Below are 17,723 nucleotides of genomic sequence, written 5' to 3'. Positions count from 1 at the left end.
GCAGGATGCAGCCTATCAGCAGCCAGCCACCCCAGTGATGTCATATCCCTATATAATCGACAGCCATATTCCGGCTAGTCACTTCATCCTTTTACTGCAGAGAGATAGGACAGCGCGGTGTGTTACACAGACAAGCTTTTTCCAGCAGCGTTTCACCTCCTAGTCACGTCAGCGTTCTGGTGGACAGAGAGCAGTGCGTTTTTCACTGAAAATAATTTTTACTGCAGTCATTAAAGGGTAACTCTCATTTAAATTAATTTTTGATATTGCACTCCTTACTTATGGCAAATAAAAAATATTTCTAATATACTTTGTTTAAAGTTTAAAGTATGAAGTTTTCCATGTTTTATTTGTGCTTAAAAAAGCTCAAGAGCACATTTTCCCCCACCTTATACACAGACTTAGGACCGAAGTCCAAACACAGAAAGTGCAGCCTGGAGTGCTGAGGGGGGTGTGTCCAGTCTCATCCAATCATAGCTCCTCTCACACTTAATTGCCATATGCTGTTGGTTGGACATATCAGCACTCCAGGCTGCACTTCCTGTGTTTGAGCTTCGGTCCTAAGTCTGTGTATGAGATGGGGGAAAATGTGCTCTTGAGCTTTTTTAAGCACAAATAAAACATAGAAAACTTCATCTTTTTTAACCAAAGTATATAAGAAATATTTGTTATTTACCATAAGGAGTGCAATAGGAAAAAGTAGTTTTAATGAGAGTTACCATTTAACCTCCCAGTCACTTTCTACAGCATTGCATTACAGAGAGGGGCAGAGAGCTGTGTTGCCTCATACATTTCAACAAGCTGCCTCAACTTCATAAACCTTAGCAGAGGAGGCAGGAATAATTTTTCAGCACAATTCTGTGTCTTTGTTCCACAAAAAATCATCTGCTGGTTATACTAGTCTGTAGACGGTATAATACTCAGCAGTCTATACCTAATACAGTAGTCCCTCAAGTTACAATATTAATTGGTTCCAGGACGACCATTGTATGTTGAAACCATTGTATGTTGAGACCATAACTCTATATATATATATATATATATATATATAACCTTGGTAATAGCGATACAATATAGTTACTTTTGACTTAAAATGTAGAAAACAAAGACAGACGGGGAAGGCAAAAACATATAACTTTAAAAAGGCACATTTCCCTGGGCTGAGAGCTGCACTACAGGACATAGACTGGGGGGAGGTGTTCTCAAATACTGATACAGAAGGTAAATGGGAAATTTTTTAATCAACTCTAAATAACTATACAGCTAAATATATACCAAAGGGGAACAAATATAAACGATTAAAACTAAATCCTACATGGCTGACAAATGATGTTAAAAGAGCAATAAACAACAAAAAAATTGCCTTCAAAAAATTCAAATCTGATGGGTCAGCTATAACATTTAAACAGTACAAGGACAGTACAATAAAATCTGTAAAAATGTAATAAAAACAGCAAAAATTCAAAATGAGAGACAGGTGGCCAAAGAAAGCAAAACTAATCCTAAATATTTTTTTAGATATATAAATACAAAAAAAACAAGGACAGAGCATGTAGGACCCCTTTATAATGATAATGGGGAGGTTGTCACGGGCGATCAAGAGAAGGCGGAGCTACTGAATGGGTTCTTTAGTTCTGTATACACTATGGAAAAAGGAGCTGACATTGGCCAGATCAGTGCTGGTAACACATCATGTAATGTACTGAACTGGCTTAATGTAGAGATGGTACAAGGTAAGTTAAGTAAAGTAAATGTAAGCAAATCTCCAGGGCCGGATGGACTACACCCAAGAGTTCTTAGAGAGGTAAGTTCAGTAATATCTGTACCCTTGTTCATGATATTTAGAGATTCTCTGGTGTCTGGTATTGTGCCAAGGGACTGGCGCAAGGCTAATGTTGTACCAATCTTCAAGAAGGGCTCTAGGTCTTCGCCAGGCAATTATAGACCGGTAAGTCTAACGTGCATTGTGGGTAAATTGTTTGAAGGACTTATAAGGGATTACATACAGGAATACATAGGGGATAATAGTATTATAAGTGATAGCCAGCATGGGTTTACTAAGGATAGAAGTTGTCAAACCAATCTAATTTGCTTTTATGAAGAGGTGAGTAGAAGCCTTGACAGAGGAATGGCTGTGGATATAGTGTTTCTGGATTTTGCCAAAGCGTTTGATACTGTCCCTCACAGACGTCTGACAGGTAAGTTAAGGTCCTTGGGCTTGGAAACTTTAGTTTGTAACTGGATTGAACACTGGCTCATGGATCGTACCCAGAGAGTGGTGGTCAATGATTCGTACTCTGATTGGTCCCCGGTAATTAGTGGTGTACTCCAAGGTTCAGTACTGGGCCCGCTGTTGTTTAATTTATTTATCAATGATATAGAGGATGGTATTAACAGCTCTGTTTCTATCTTTGCGGATGACACCAAGCTTTGTAGCATGGTACAGTCTATAGAGGATGTGCATTAGTTACAAGATGACTTGGATAGACTAAGTGTCTGGGCATCCACTTGGCAAATGAGGTTCAATGTGGATAAATGTAAAGTTATGCATCTGGGTACTAAGAACATGCATGCATCGTATGTCTTAGGGGGGATTAAACTGTCAGAGTCGATGGTAGAGAAAGATCTGGGTGTACTTGTAGATCACAGACTACAGAATAGCATGCAATGTTAGGCTGCTTCTTCCAAAGCCGGCAGGATATTGTCATGTATAAAAAGAGGCATGGACTCAAGGGACAGGGACATAATACTCCCCCTTTATAAAGCATTGGTACGGCCTCACCTGGAATATGCTGTTCAGTTTTTGTCGCCTGTTCATAAAAGGGACACTGCGGAGTTGGAAAGGGTGCAGAGACGTGCGACTAAACTAATATGGGCCATGGAACATCTTAGCTATGAGGAGCGATTAAAGGAGTTACAATTGTTTAGTCTTGAGAAGAGACGTTTAAGGGGGGATATGATAAACGTATATAAGTATATAAATGGCCCATACAAAAAATATGGAGAAAAACTGTTCCAGGTTAAACCCCCCCAAAGGACGAGGGGGCACTCCCTCCGTCTGGAGAAGAAAAGGTTTAGTCTAAAGGGGCGACACGCCTTCTTTACCGTGAGGACTGTGAATTTATGGAACGGTCTACCTCAGGAACTGGTCACAGCAGGAACAATTAACAGCTTTAAAACAGGGTTAGATACATTCCTGGAACAAAATAACATGAATGCTTATGCAGAATTATAAAACTACATCCCTTTCCCTTATCCCCTTACACCCTTCACTTCAATTCCCTGGTAGGACTTGATGGACGTATGTCTTTTTTCAACCATACTAACTATGTAACTAACTATGTAACTATGTAAGTGCAGTGAAGCGTATTGTACTCCCCTCATATACGCACTAAGTATGTAAGGCAGAGAAGTGCCAGGACATGTACAGAGGAGTGGCAGAGACCTTAATTCATCAGGTGCCGGCAGAGGTCACAGTAGACTAGGGGCGGGTGGCAGCAGAAGTGGCAGCGAGAGGCCTGTTCTCCCGGTATCAGCTAGTGGTCGTGTCTCGACCAGCAACACATCTGCCGTCATTGATTGGTTAACACGGTCATCCACTTCATCACAAGTGACATCTGATATCCCCAGTCAACAGTCAGTGGGTTCCTCAGACACAACCCTCAGTTGGCATGGCCGGGAAGCAGTCCTTGTCATCCCATTGCCTCTTTCCTATGCTGTACCCTCCCCTAAAGAAGTATCTTATGCTGTGGGTTAAGCTCCACTATTCAGTGAGGATGATCTAATAGAGGACAGTCAGCAGCTACTGAACAGCCAAGAAGTGGAGGAGACATCCGCCGCTTCCTCCACTAGGGTGTAGTATGGTAGTGATGAGGAGAGTAAAGTGGGAGGCGGTGTTGCCAACGTTCAGGGTCCTGAAGCAGACACTGTTGAGGAACCTGAGGAGGACATCAGTGACGTGTAGACACTTGATGATGATGAAGCCGATCGCAATTGGGAGCCGGGTGCAGAAGGGGCTTCATCATCATCATCATCATCATCAGCAGAAGAGGGTTGCAGGATGCTCATGAGGCAGCAGCTGAGCCAGCAAGGTGGTAGCATGGTTGGCAGTCAGCATGGTGGCAGAAGTGGAAAGTCTGGAGCCAAACATGCCTGGGGGATACCACCTGCTTCACGGCAGCCTACCTTCCTGGAAGGTAGTGGAACAGGGGTTCCTGGAGACGGCAGCAGTAGCAGTCAATTAGTGCGGAATGTTGGTGGGAAAATCAGCTACTCAGCGGTGTGGCAGTTTTTCATCAAGCATCCGGAGGAGGTTCACATAGCCACATGCAAGATGTTTCGGCAGAAGGTGAAGTGTGGCCAGGGTCCCAATGTTGGCACCACAGCCCTGCATCAATATATGCTGCGCCACCATAAAGCTGCCTGGGAGAACCGTGGCTCTGATGTGGTGGTCCAGCCTGCTGCATCACCCAGTGCCACGCCGCTCCCTCTTTCAGCCATCCAAGGCTCCACCACCTCAGCCGAAGGGAGCTGTGTTCCATACCCTCCTTCTGTCGCTCCAGATGCTCCTGCACCTCCTACTTTTAGTCAGTCATTCCACCAGCAATCCATCGGCGAAGCAATGTCCAAGAGACAACCGTATGCGCCCATTCATACAACGAATCGAGTTGAAGTTCGGATTCGGTCCGAATCGAATTTTTCATGAAATTTAGAATGAATTTTACTTCCTCAGATTCGATTCGCTCATCTCTAATCAGTATAATTGGCAATCTACTTCTCTGGTCTGCCAGAGATTCCGACCGCTGGAACCCCCCATAATAACCGGGATGGAACCAAGCGCTAAATGAGGAGCATGTGCTGCAGCCAGCATGCGCTCCATTCATTTCTATGGGAGCACTGAAAAGACCCGAGTTCAGGTCTTTGGCATCATCAGTGCTCCCATAGATATGAATGGAGTGTGTGCCGTCTACCGGTAAGGGTATTTTCCCTTAAGTCTGATGTTTTTCCAAAAATTTCACATGTGACCTTTGTACGCTACTTAATTTAAACACTGGCATCAGACATGAAGGAGCACATAGTGGATTTTGGAGCCTTTTTTTATTTAGGATATTTTGCAGACATCCTATCAAGCTTCATATGAGGTCTTGGAGTATCCAAATACTTTGGGGGAAAAATGTGACGTTTTCTTGGTACATTTGACACACTGATAACTTTTATATTTATGAGGTGGTATGTTTTTTTTTTTTTTTTAACGATATTCTATGAAGTGCAGATTTGAGTTTGCTGTGTATGTTCCTGTGGTCGTACCCTTACAAGTAAACTTCATATACTGTAACTTTTTGTAAGTCTGTCTGATCATGAGAATTCTTCATAATTTGGAAAAGATTAGGTCCCAGTAGGGCTGGATTAAGTTTTTTTATGTATGTATTTATTTATATGATTGATTTATTGTCTGTAGATACGAATTGTATGGAGGAAATTCCATTAGTAAAGGAAACTCTGTGGATGATTTTAGTTTTTAAAGGGGATTGTTCTTTAAAATGTATTTTGTATAGTAGGCACAAAGGAGACACTAATATTGTGACAGTCAGCGCATGCTATATAATTTGCTGGAAAACACTACTGATGCCAGTGCAACTTTTGTGCCAAGCTCTGGCTGTTGGAGTATATTTGACAAGTGAATAAAGCAGGCAAGCAGCATTATCCCCCACTTGCTGTAAAACTACTATTTCAGAATGTCAGCTTTGTTCAATGTGACAGATAGTCATAACTAGCGATATCAATCATCTGAATGTGAAACCCTTGTAAAAGTCATTTCGAAAAGAGACTCTTGGAAAAATTAAGTAGCAGCGAATAAAGTTTCTCAATGTCTCTCTTACTCCTTGTCTCATTTATGTAGCACCCTTTCCTTCTACAAAAAAAGCTTTAAAACATATGTAATATACAGTCACATTTGTTATTCTTTGACTTTTTTTGTTTGAGAAACAAGTAATATACTGTACATGATATGGAGCATTTTCTTAATATTCTAAATAAAGACACAGTACCCAATTTCCTATAGAGCACCAATCCTTTGTTCCCCCACCACACAATTTGTTCCCCTAAAGAACGATCTGTATTTGTCTCCTATGCAGGTCAACAGAAGCCATATATAACAGATCAGCCCCCCACTGGCAATAAAAAGCTAGATTTTTTTTTTTTAAATAAAATAAAATCACAAATTCTGAGATTAGAGTTTTTTCTATTCTGTGAAATAATTCAGAATGTAGGTGGATGCCATTATAAATGTACAAATATGCTTACAGTTCTGTATTTTTTTTTTTAATGTCTTACCATAAACCTTTTTGGTTTTTGAATGAGCAGAAAAAATGATTATTATATTTAGAGCATAAGGATAAATGTCTAATTCCCCCCCCCCCCGAGATCAGATACTTATCCCCTATCCTCTTCACCGAACGATCATGCAGCCGCTCAGCTGCTGAGATGTACAGTGGGGCAAAAGAGTATTTTGTTAGCCACCAATTGTGCAAGTTCTCCCATTTAAAAAGATTAGAGAGGCCTGTAATTTCCATCATAGGTATACCTCAACTATGGGAGACAAAATGAGAAAAAAAAATCCATAAAATCACAAGAATTTATTTGCAAATTAAGGTGGAAAATAAGTATTTGGTCACCTACAAACAAGCAAGATTTCTGGCTCTCACAGACCTGTAACTTCTTCTTTAAGAGTCTCCTCTGTCCTCCACTCATTACCTCTATTGATGGCACCTGTTTGAACTTGTTATCAGTATAAAAGACACCTGTCCACAACCTCAAACAGTCACACTCCAAACTCCACTATGGACGAGACTAGAGATGAGCAAAGTTACAGTAATTAGATTTGTCACGAACCTCGCAGCTCTGCGGTTGCTGACTTTAGCCTGCATAAATTAAATCAGCTTTCAGGTGCTTCGGTGAGGTGGAAAAGGTGGCAACTGCCGAGCCGCGAGGTTCATGATGAATCAAATTGCTGTATCTTTGCTCATCTTTAGCTGAGACCAAACAGCTGTTGAAGGACACCAGAAACAATATTGTAGTCCTGCACCAGGCTGGGAAGACTGAATCTGCAATAGGCAAGCAGCTTGATGTGAAGAAATCAACTGAGGATGCAATTATTAGAAAATGGAAGACATACAAGACCACTGATAATCTCCCTCGATTTGGGGCTCCAAGCAAGATCTCACCCTGAGGTGTCAAAAAGATGACAAGAATTGTGAGCAAAAATCCCAGAACCACATGGGGGGACCTAGTGAATGACCTGCAGAGAGCTGGGCCAAAGTAACAAAGGCTACCACCAGTAACACACTATGCCGCCAGGGACTCAAATCATGCAGTGCCAGACGTGTCCCCCTACTTAAGCCAGTACATGTCCTGGCCGTCTGAAGTTTGCTAGAGAGCATTTGGATGATCCAGAAGAGGATTGGGAGAACGTCATATGGTAATATGAAACCAAAGTAGAACTTTTTGGTAAAAACTCAACTTGTTGTGTTTGGAGGAGAAAGAATGCTGAGTTGCATCCAAAGAACATATAGAATAATACATAAATTTAAGTGCACTACTGTGGTATATATATAGACAGTAACATATAACTAACCTTCAATAAATGGTGATAAAATTGAGACATTAGCCAGTATATCCTTATATGAAGGACATACCTGAGCCCGCACACCAATGCCAAAGGTTTCTCAAGTGGCACAGGACCTAACACTAAACCTACCTGTGCCGTTTTGGCAATAGCAGGGGCCAGTGGGCAATTACAGCGGCATTAGGCCCGACTCACAGCCTGCTCCCAGTTCACTCCAGTGTTGCTAAGCACACATACAGTGGAGGAGGAAGGAAGGCCATGAGCCCCACCCAAGTAGACTTATATTTTACAGGCCTCATTAAGTGCCATTTTGTGAGTTAAACACACAAAATTTGTTATTTTCTGCAGTACATGTCTACTGCTGCATACACTAAAGTTTTACAACTGTTTAAGCACATACATATAGCCATATATGTATGTGTAAGAATGTATGAAACCTTGGTCACATGACTCACCTCAGCTAGTTTCTATGCAGAAACTTCTCCCCAGAGGGCTGGAACTAGCTAGCCTGGCCAAAGCCAGAGTAGAGTGCAGGCCTGCCTGTCTCTCCTCTCTGCTAGGTGACACGTTAGAAAAATTTTGGCTTATTCAGTAACCATTTCAAGTTAAAGAAGTATTCCAGTATAAAAAAAAAAAAAAAAATCACCTCAAGATTTACTGAATAACTTACTAATATAGTGTTTTCACAAATGTTTACTTGCATTACCATAGAAAGGAAGTTATGTAGTTATTTTCTCTTCAGTAAACTGTTGTCTCAGCGGCTCTCTGGCTCCTCCCTCTCTCTCTCAAGATGATGCATCATCCAGCCTACATGACTATTTCCTATATATATATATATATATATATATATATATATTTATTAGGACATTTATGGAAGAATTAGGTGTGTTCACGGCATACTGCCTTGATTTGAGCAATCCCACAGGCAGAGGGGCAAAAAGACAATGAGTAGAACATGCTGTCTTGTGATAAATGATGCCGCTACCAGACAATAAATACAGATACATTTGCTGTTTGCTGTGTACTGAAATGTTCTTTAACAGCTCTGGGTTGGGAACTGGAAAGTTTGCTGCAGGATGGGAGTGAGAGGACTGTGATGCAGAGTGAGACAACTCCAGGTGCTAGAAGTTACAACAATAAGTCCCAACAAGCATATTTGATCTGTAAATATCTACATAGCATTCACAGAAGATTGTATTTAGTTTGTAACATCTCAGAGGGCTTAAAGGGGTACTCCGCCCCTAGACTTCTTATCCCCTATTCAAAGATATCTGATTGCGGAGGTCCAGCCGCGTGGACCCCCGTGATCTTCGCCCAGCACCCCAGTCATCCAGTGCATGGAGCGAACTCCACTCTGTGCCGGATTACGGGTGACCACAGCCGTCTTGCCCCCTCCGATCATGTCTATGGGAGGAGGCGTGATGGCTATGTACTAGCCGTCACGCCCCCTCCCATAGACATGATTGGAGGGGGCGTGGCATCATGTCAGGAACACAGAAACTCCAGTCTTCCATGTTCAGAATGCAGCGGCGCCATGCTGGAGATGCTGGGCTCCCAGCGGCCGGACCGCTTGCGATCAGACATCTTATGCCCTATCCTTGGGATAGGGGATAAGATGTCTAGGGGTTGAGTTCTCCTTTATGTCCTTCATCATTTGAATACTATAATGGTGGCAAACCCTTACAATATTCCAGGGAGCTAAGAGGATACAGTACACAGTTACTTCAGGTAGTGCTTAAAGGGTCCTTTGTAAAAACTTTTGACATGTTGTACAGCCATGTCAGATATTAATATTGCACCAGTTCTCAGTCTGAGACCCACTGCGATTGTGATAAATAGCCGGGTGAAGTGCATGGCAGCACATGTTTCCCTCCCTGGTAGTCAATCAAATCAAAATTTTGCTGCATTAGTCTATGAGGTGAAAGAGTCAGATTGGGTGGTCAGCCAGGGAGTGAAGAGTGTGTCAGCACACTTCAGTTAGCTGTTACTCATGATCCCATTAGGTCTCAGGACTGAGAAACAGAGAAAAAATTGATCAATGTGTGTGTGTGTGTATGTGTGTATGTTCCAGCATCACATACAAACGACTAAATATATTAACATGAAACTTGGCACACATGTTACTGATATGTCAACAACAAACATAGGATAGATAATTTAACCCTTACTCAACCCCATTTGCCAGGACAGGATATGAGGATGGGACATAAGGACAGGATATGAGGACAGCATATGAGGATGGGATATGGGGTCGGGCTATGAGGACGGTATATGAGGTCGGGATATGAGGACGGGATATGAGGACGGAATAGGAGGTTGGGATATGAGGTTGAGATAGGAGGTCAAGATAGGAGGTCGGGATATGAGGACGGGATATGAGGATGGGATAGGAGGTTGAGATATGAGGATGGGATATGAGGTCGGGATAGGAGGTCAGGATAGGAGGTCGGGATAGGAGGTCGGGATAGGAGGTTGAGATATGAGGTTGGGATATGAGGACAGGATATAAGGTCGAGATAGGAGGACAGGATAGGAGGTCGGTATAGGAGGTCAAGATATGAGGATTGAATATGAGGTCGGGATATGAGGACAGGATATGAAGTCAAGATAGGAGGATGGGATAGGAGGACGGGATATGAGGTCAAGATACGAGGACGGGATAGGTCAGGATATAAGGTTGAGACATGATGACGGGATATGAGATCGGGATATGAGGTCAGGATATGAGGATGGGATATCAGGTTGAGACATGAGGACGGGATATGGGGTTGGGATATGACAACAATATATGAGGATGGGATATGAAGTCAAAAGCTTCCTCCTTTGTTGATTTTTCTCCCCAACAAGGATTAGAAAAGAAAAACTGGGCAATGTCGGTACTCAGCTAGTCTGTATTAAAAACGGCTATTTCTGGACTACAGAGAGCCTCAATTGGGGTGTAAAACACTTTGCTTTGTTCTAACATGCATATGGAGTGTGCTGGGGGTAGTGAAATAATACTGTTATTCAGAATGACATGCAGATTACAGGCAATCACTGCCGCAAAGTGGCACAATGACAGAGCCTGGAGGTGGCATCATTATGAGACCATATAGTGGCTGAATGACACAGCGTGGAGGTGTTGGCAGCATGAGGAGACCATATAGTGGCCGAATGACACAGCTTGGATGTGGCTAAAGCATGAGGAGACCATATTGTGGCTGAATGACACAGCATGGAGGTGTTGGCAGCATGAGGAGACCATATAGTGGCTGAATGTCACAGCTTGGATGTGGCTGAAGCATGAGGAGACCATATAGTGGCTGAATGACACAGCTTGGATGTGGCTGAAGCATGAGGAGACCATATAGTGGCTGAATGACACAGCGTGGAGGTGTTGGCAGCATGAGACCATAAAGTGTCTGAATGGCTCAGCCTGGAGTTGGCAGCAGCATGAGGAGACACTAGAGCTTCACAACTACTAAGATTAAAAGATGAATTTTTAAATTTAAATTGAAGATTTATGTTAGCTAGTGCTACCATCAAATTTTTTTAGGCCCGGGCCCAGCAGCACCAGTAGACCATATATTGGCTCAATGACACAGCCTGGAGTTGGCTGAAGCAGGAATAGACACTAGGGCTTCACAATCCCGAAAATTAAAAGATGTGTCTGAAAAAACTAAGCAGAGCTTCTCATGGTATAGTAGTCTAGATAGTGGAAAAATGCCCATCCATATAAATACGGGATATGGGCAATCTCGCTCACCTTTTGTGGTTGTGTGCCAGACACAACCACCAGTAACAGCGTTGGAATGTCGGTGCAGCCACCCGGGTTTCGGCAGTCAGGGGTCCTCAGCCGAATGTAGAAACATCATAATGGAGGAAAAAAATAAAATCCGCGGGTTCTCGGCGCAAACAGTCTCAGGAGGCCAAATAGTTGCTGAATGACACATATTTGAGAAGTGTTGGTGTGGCACCATGGTCAATCTACTCTGATGCATCAGGCATTGGTGGGTGGAAATCCTGGCTGATCCATGCCTGATTCATCTTCACAAAGGTCAGTCTCTCCACATTTTTCATGGACAGACGAGTTCTCCTTGGGGGGACTATGGCCGCTGCCGCGCTAAAAACCCGCTCTGATGGCACACTACTGGCCAGGCAGGCCAGCTTTTCCAGTTTGGCTGCCCAGAAGTCCAGCTGATCTTCAAGGTATGTTGGCATGGGCATGTCAAGGTATGCCACCACCTGCTGATTCAGGTCCTGCTCCAGGTGTAGCTGCTGCTGATGAGTTGCTTCACTATGTGGGTGAAGAAAGCTACTCATCAGCGACTGTAGACTCAGGCTGCTGCTGATGGAGCTGCTACTGCTCCTGCCACCCCACCCCTTCCCAGCAGGCATGGCAGTGGAAGGTGAGCACAGGGAGCCCCCGGATTCAGACCTGCGAGAGAATGGACAATGACGCCGATAGGCATCAGCCAACTGACTACATAGGATGCCTCTGTAGTAGGTCAGTTTGTCCTCCCTTTCAGCGGGTGTAAAAAAGGCCCCTATTTTGTGGCGGTAGCGATGGTCCAATAAGGTGGTGATCCAGAAATCATCCCGCTGCCGAATGGTGACAATTCAGCTGTCACTATACAAGCAAGTGAGCATTCATCGTGCCATTTGTGCAAGTAACTCGGAGGGACTCCCTGCTTCCATCTCCACTGCATACTGCTAAGGTGTCTGGGTCCTCTGTCTTGCCTTCCTCATAACCCTCTAACTCCTCTGGCTGCTCCTGCTCCTCCACTCCTGTCAGATTACTAGAAAAACCACCCATTTTGGCGAAACCTAAAAATGTGCTCCACCCCTCCTCCTCCAGTTCAGCCCCCACAGGGCTCATGTGGCCCTGAGATGTAGGCACCACATCTCCAGTGCCCTGGCCAGCCATCGTTTCCTACACATGTTGTAAGAATTGAAGCAGTGGAATGACGTCATTCATCCCGTAATGTGGCTTCCTCAAAGGGCCTGAGCAAACGGCAGGTGTCACGTATGAGCTGCCACTGGTTCACAATGAAGTTACACAGGGGAGTACACATTTTGTAGATGTCATCTTATATTATTCTAGTCTCACTTATGGTAGCATTTGAGTCCCACCTGACCACCCCTTTTTCTGTTCCTCTGTGGCTGCGGATTTGAAGCTATGTCTGCCATTTACATATGTATTTTACTTGGTTTTAAATGTATGTATTTTGGATCTTATCCTTATATGTTAATACAATTTTGATATTTTGTTAATATGGATGTTCTGACGTAGGATCTACACACTTTTTTCAGGGGTCATAGTGTTTATTTATTGACTGCCAAACATGTTACCTCCTTGCTTGCTCAACTGCTGCCTCACGGGCAACCTGCAACTCTCTTCTCCTGATTAGGATGAAGCCACTTCTGCACCTGGCTCCCAATTGCGATCGGCTTCATCATCATCAAAAAGTGTCTTTAAGTCACTGATGTCCTCCTCAGGTTCCTCAACAGTGTCTGCTTCAGGAACCCTGGCAACATCGCCTTCCACGTCACTCTCCTCATCACTACTTGCCCGCCTAGCAGAGGATGCGGCGGATGTCTCCTCCACTTGTTGGCTGGCCAGTAGTTGCTGATTATCCTTTATTAGATCATCCTCAGTGAATAGTGAAGCTGAACCCACAGCATAAGATACTTCTGTAGGGAAGGGAACAGCATAGGACAGAGGCAATGGGAGGACAGGGACTGCTCCCGGGCCATGCCAACTGAGGGTTGTGTCTGAGGAACCCACCAACTGTTGACTGGGGGTATCAGATGTCACTTGTGATGAAGTGGATGACCGTGTTAACCAATCAATGACAGCAGACACGACCGCTAGCTGATACCGAGAGCTCAGGCCTCTCGCTGTGACTCCTACTGCCACTCGCCCCTAGTCTTCTGTGACCTCTGCCTGATGCATTTAGGCCTCTGCCACTCCTCTGTGCACGTCCTGGCACTTCTCTGCCTGACATACTTAGTGCGTATATGAGGGAAGTACAATACGCTTCACTATGCTTAAAACAGTATTTGTCTAGAACACCAGCCGGTGGGTACTTTTGCCTTGACTTTCACAGTATCTAAGCCCTTGACAGATTAACAGGTACAAAATAGTACACTCCTTAGATGTACGTATGTGGTATGCACTTATGAGGGCAGAAAAATGCGCTACAGTACACTTAAAAGAGTAAGAGTAAAAACACCAGCTAGTGAGTACTTTTGCCTGGACTTTCACAGTATCTAGGCCCTTGACAGATTAACAGGTTTAAAATAGTACACTACTTAAATGTAGGTATGCACTTATGAGGGCAGAAAAATGTGCTACAGTACACTTAATAAACGTATTGGAGTAAAACACCAGCCAGTGATTACTTTTGGCTGTCCTTTCACAGTATCTAGGCCCTTGACAGATTAACAGGTACAAAATAGTAGACTACTTAGATTTAGGTATGTGGTATGCACTTATGAGGGCAAAAAAATGCGCTACTGTATGCTTCCAAAAATTAGTGGAGTAAAACACCAGCCAGTGATTACTTTTGGCTGTCCTTTCACAGTATGTAGGCCCTTGACATATTAACAGGTACAAAATAGTACACACAGCACTCACCGCTCAGTATCGGCCGTCACGTCCGGGAGTCCGGGATCACAGGCGCAGCATGTAGCAGGAAGCGCTCCTGCTACATGCTGCGCCTGTGATCCCGGACTCCCGGACGTGACGGCCGATATTGAGCGGTGAGTGCAGATGTTCTCTCCTTCCTGTATTTACTTAATGATTCTGTTGCGAGTTTTCTGCACCCCGCAGATCGGCTTTACTTTGAACACCCTGATGCTCCATAGCCGCCAAAGGGCCCTACAAGTTAGTACCTGCCATACGTTGTCTGTCTAACCCTTCCCATAAGTGTGCTCTCCTCTTGCTTGTAGTGTATTATAACAAAATAGTACACTACTTAGATGTAGGTATGTGGTATGCACGTATGAGGGAAGAAAAATGTGTTACAGTACACTTAACAAAACTTATCTTAGTAAAACACCAACAAGTATCTGGGGACCAGGTTAAGGGAGGGGGCATGCCCCCATGGTCATACATGATAATGGAACATTGGATTCCTCTAAAAGAGTAGCACTGCTGGGTCTAGTGCAGCAGCAAAAAAACATTTACAAAAAATTTTCCCTGCAATAACTCCTCCCCCCCAACATGATCTCTGTGTTTCTGTGACATGTGAAGTTCCTGTGAGATGGTGTGACCTCCCAAGTGATTTTCAGTCATGTAAACTGCTGTGACATTACAAGTTGGTTATAAACAGCCAAGCTGCAGATACATCACAACTGTTGTAATATCATAAGAGTGATTCCATCAGATCAGGTTCTGTCACAACACAAATGTGTGTTAAAATGTTTCATTCAGATAAATACAGGTGACATCATAACTCTTTCTTCCAATAAGCTGATATTCTGGGAAATAAGTGTAAGACCAGGTCAGCCAGAATAACCACTTCTATGGGGTTTTCAGCCAGCAGCACTGTTTGAACCCAGCCTAAAAGTATATTTACCCATTTTAATGCAATTTTTGATAAAGGTTCTAAAGCCAGAGCAAGAAGTTTAAGAAAAAGAAAGCTTGCTATTGCATATTACAACCAGGTAATTATAGACCAGTAAGCTTAATGTCAATTGTGAGAAAATAGTTTGAGGATTTCACAAGGGACTACATACAGGAAAATATAGGGGGGAATAGTATTATAAGTAATTGCCAGCATGGGTTTACTTAGGATAGAAGTTGTCAAACCCACCTAATTTGTTTTTATGAAGATGTGAGTAGAAGCCTTACCTGTGGGGTGATGGCACTATGAGACGCTGCTCGTGGGAGTCGCGGTTCACAGGTCGTTGTAGGCGTATATTGGAGTTGATTTAGTTTGGGCTGCTGCACTCGTACCCGTTCTGGACTCTGTAAGGAGACCAGCAGAGTAATATGTGATTCCAGAGCAAAAGACGTTCTTGGAGGCGCTGCTCAAGGGATAGTCACAAAAGGTATGAACACATGCCAGCACAGGACAATATTATTTTATTTGTGACAAAGTGGACGACATTTTTCGGCATAACGGGTGAAGTGGCACCCATTGTGCCGAAACGCGTCGTCCACTTTGCGACAAATAAAATAATATTGTCCTGTGCTGGCTTGTGTCCTTAACTTTTGTGACCATCCTTTGAGCAGCGCCTCCAAGACCATATTTTGCTCTTGAATCACATATTAAACTAAGAGAGTCACTGGTAGAGAAGGATTTGGCTGATCATAGATCATAGACCACAGAACAGCATACAATGTCAGGCAGCTGCTTTTAAGGCTAGCAGAATGTTCAAAAGAGGTTCAGTATGGACTCGAGGGACAGGGACATAATACTACAGACAATAATAACAAAAGTCCAGCTCCCAAAATGAAAAAATATATTAAAAGCCCAGACCACAGTGAGTGGTGTTAACCCTTCATGTGACTATTGGTGTTCATGTGCATTTGATCAATGCTCCAAAGGTATAATAGTACGATCCCTATTGGGTTAGATCTACACATGCATTGTGATCTGGAATAAGATCCATACACAAGAAAAGACAAAAACAGTTGAAAAGACACACAGTTTAAACCGTATAACTGGATACGAAAACAAACTTGATGTACATAATGCAAAATTCCTGACGCAGTGTCACCATGTGAGCGACACTGCGCAGTACACCATGTCTCGTTCGTAAAACTTCACAAAACATATGCACTATCATGTTCTAATATGTGTTAAGGCCGTACTCATATTAATATAAGTAGGACAGGTCATTGCGGTAATTCAGACCCTTCAGATGGCACGAGTCCAGCCGCAGGATCCAAAACGCCTCTCTCATAAATACTGTATGGTACCAGTCTCCTCCGCTGCGTGGATGCGATACACGCTCAAGGCCAGTAATCTCTATGTATTGAGTGTTACCTGCATGTACTTCACTGATGTGGTGACTCAGGCCTGACATCAATCTGTTATTGAAAACCGTGCTGGTTTGACTATGTAGATGTTCATACATGCGTTTTTTGTTTCTGTTTTCTAGTGGTGCAGCCGATGTATTGTAGATTACATGTTGCGAATATTGCAGAGTAAATAACATGCAATGTTTTGCAGTTCATATAGGATTTAATCGCCAACAAACTAAATGTTTTGGTCACAGACATAAATTTACACAAACCGCATCTGGAACGTGAACATCTATAGATCCCTTTGTTTTCATACAGTTATCACAGGAAGAGTCATCACTGTAGTCACTGTTGAAAAGTTTGCTCTGCAGGGATTTACCCTTTTTGGCCACAAATCTAACACCATTGTTTAATATTTTGCATAAATCTTAATTTTCGTACAGAATTGCAATGTGTTTTCTGATGATGTTTTTAACATTGTTAAACTGCAGACTGTATGATCTGCAGATCTGTTGGAGGAAAGATAATGATTTCTATTTTTACAATTTACAATATTATTAGCCCTGTCAAGGGTATGTTTCATATGTCCTCTCTCCAACAATCTTTGTGAAATGTCAGAGCAAGCCTGTCAATAGACTGTCTCATTTGAGGCCTGACATATTCACCTATAGAAAGGTTGCACACTACGTGCTTGGGATGGCATGAAGTGGCATGCAAAATGTTATTTCCTGAAGTGGGTTTGCAAAATAACGCAGTGTGTACACAGCTCAAATTGGAATCACCTGTTAAATTTACAGTACAGACCAAAAGTTTGGACACACCTTCTCCTTCAAAGTTTTCTTTATTTTCATGACTATGAAAATTGTAGATTCACACTGAAGGCATTAAAACTATGAATTAACACATGTGGAATTATATACATAACAAAAAAGTGTGAAACAACTGAAAATATGTCATATTCTAGGTTCTTCAAAGTAGCCACCTTTTGCTTTGATTACTGCTTTGTACACTCTTGGCACATTCTCTTGATGAGCTTCAAGAGGTAGTCACCTGAAATGGTCTTCCAACAGTCTTGAAGGAGTTCCCAGAGATGCTTAGCACTTGTTGGCCCTTTTTGCCTTCACTCTGCTGTCCAGCTCACCC

The sequence above is a fragment of the Hyla sarda genome, chromosome 6, assembly GCF_029499605.1.
Source record: "Hyla sarda isolate aHylSar1 chromosome 6, aHylSar1.hap1, whole genome shotgun sequence".
In the NCBI taxonomy this organism is placed as follows: Eukaryota; Metazoa; Chordata; class Amphibia; order Anura; family Hylidae; genus Hyla; species Hyla sarda.
Note: the sequence above shows the minus strand (reverse complement) of the source record.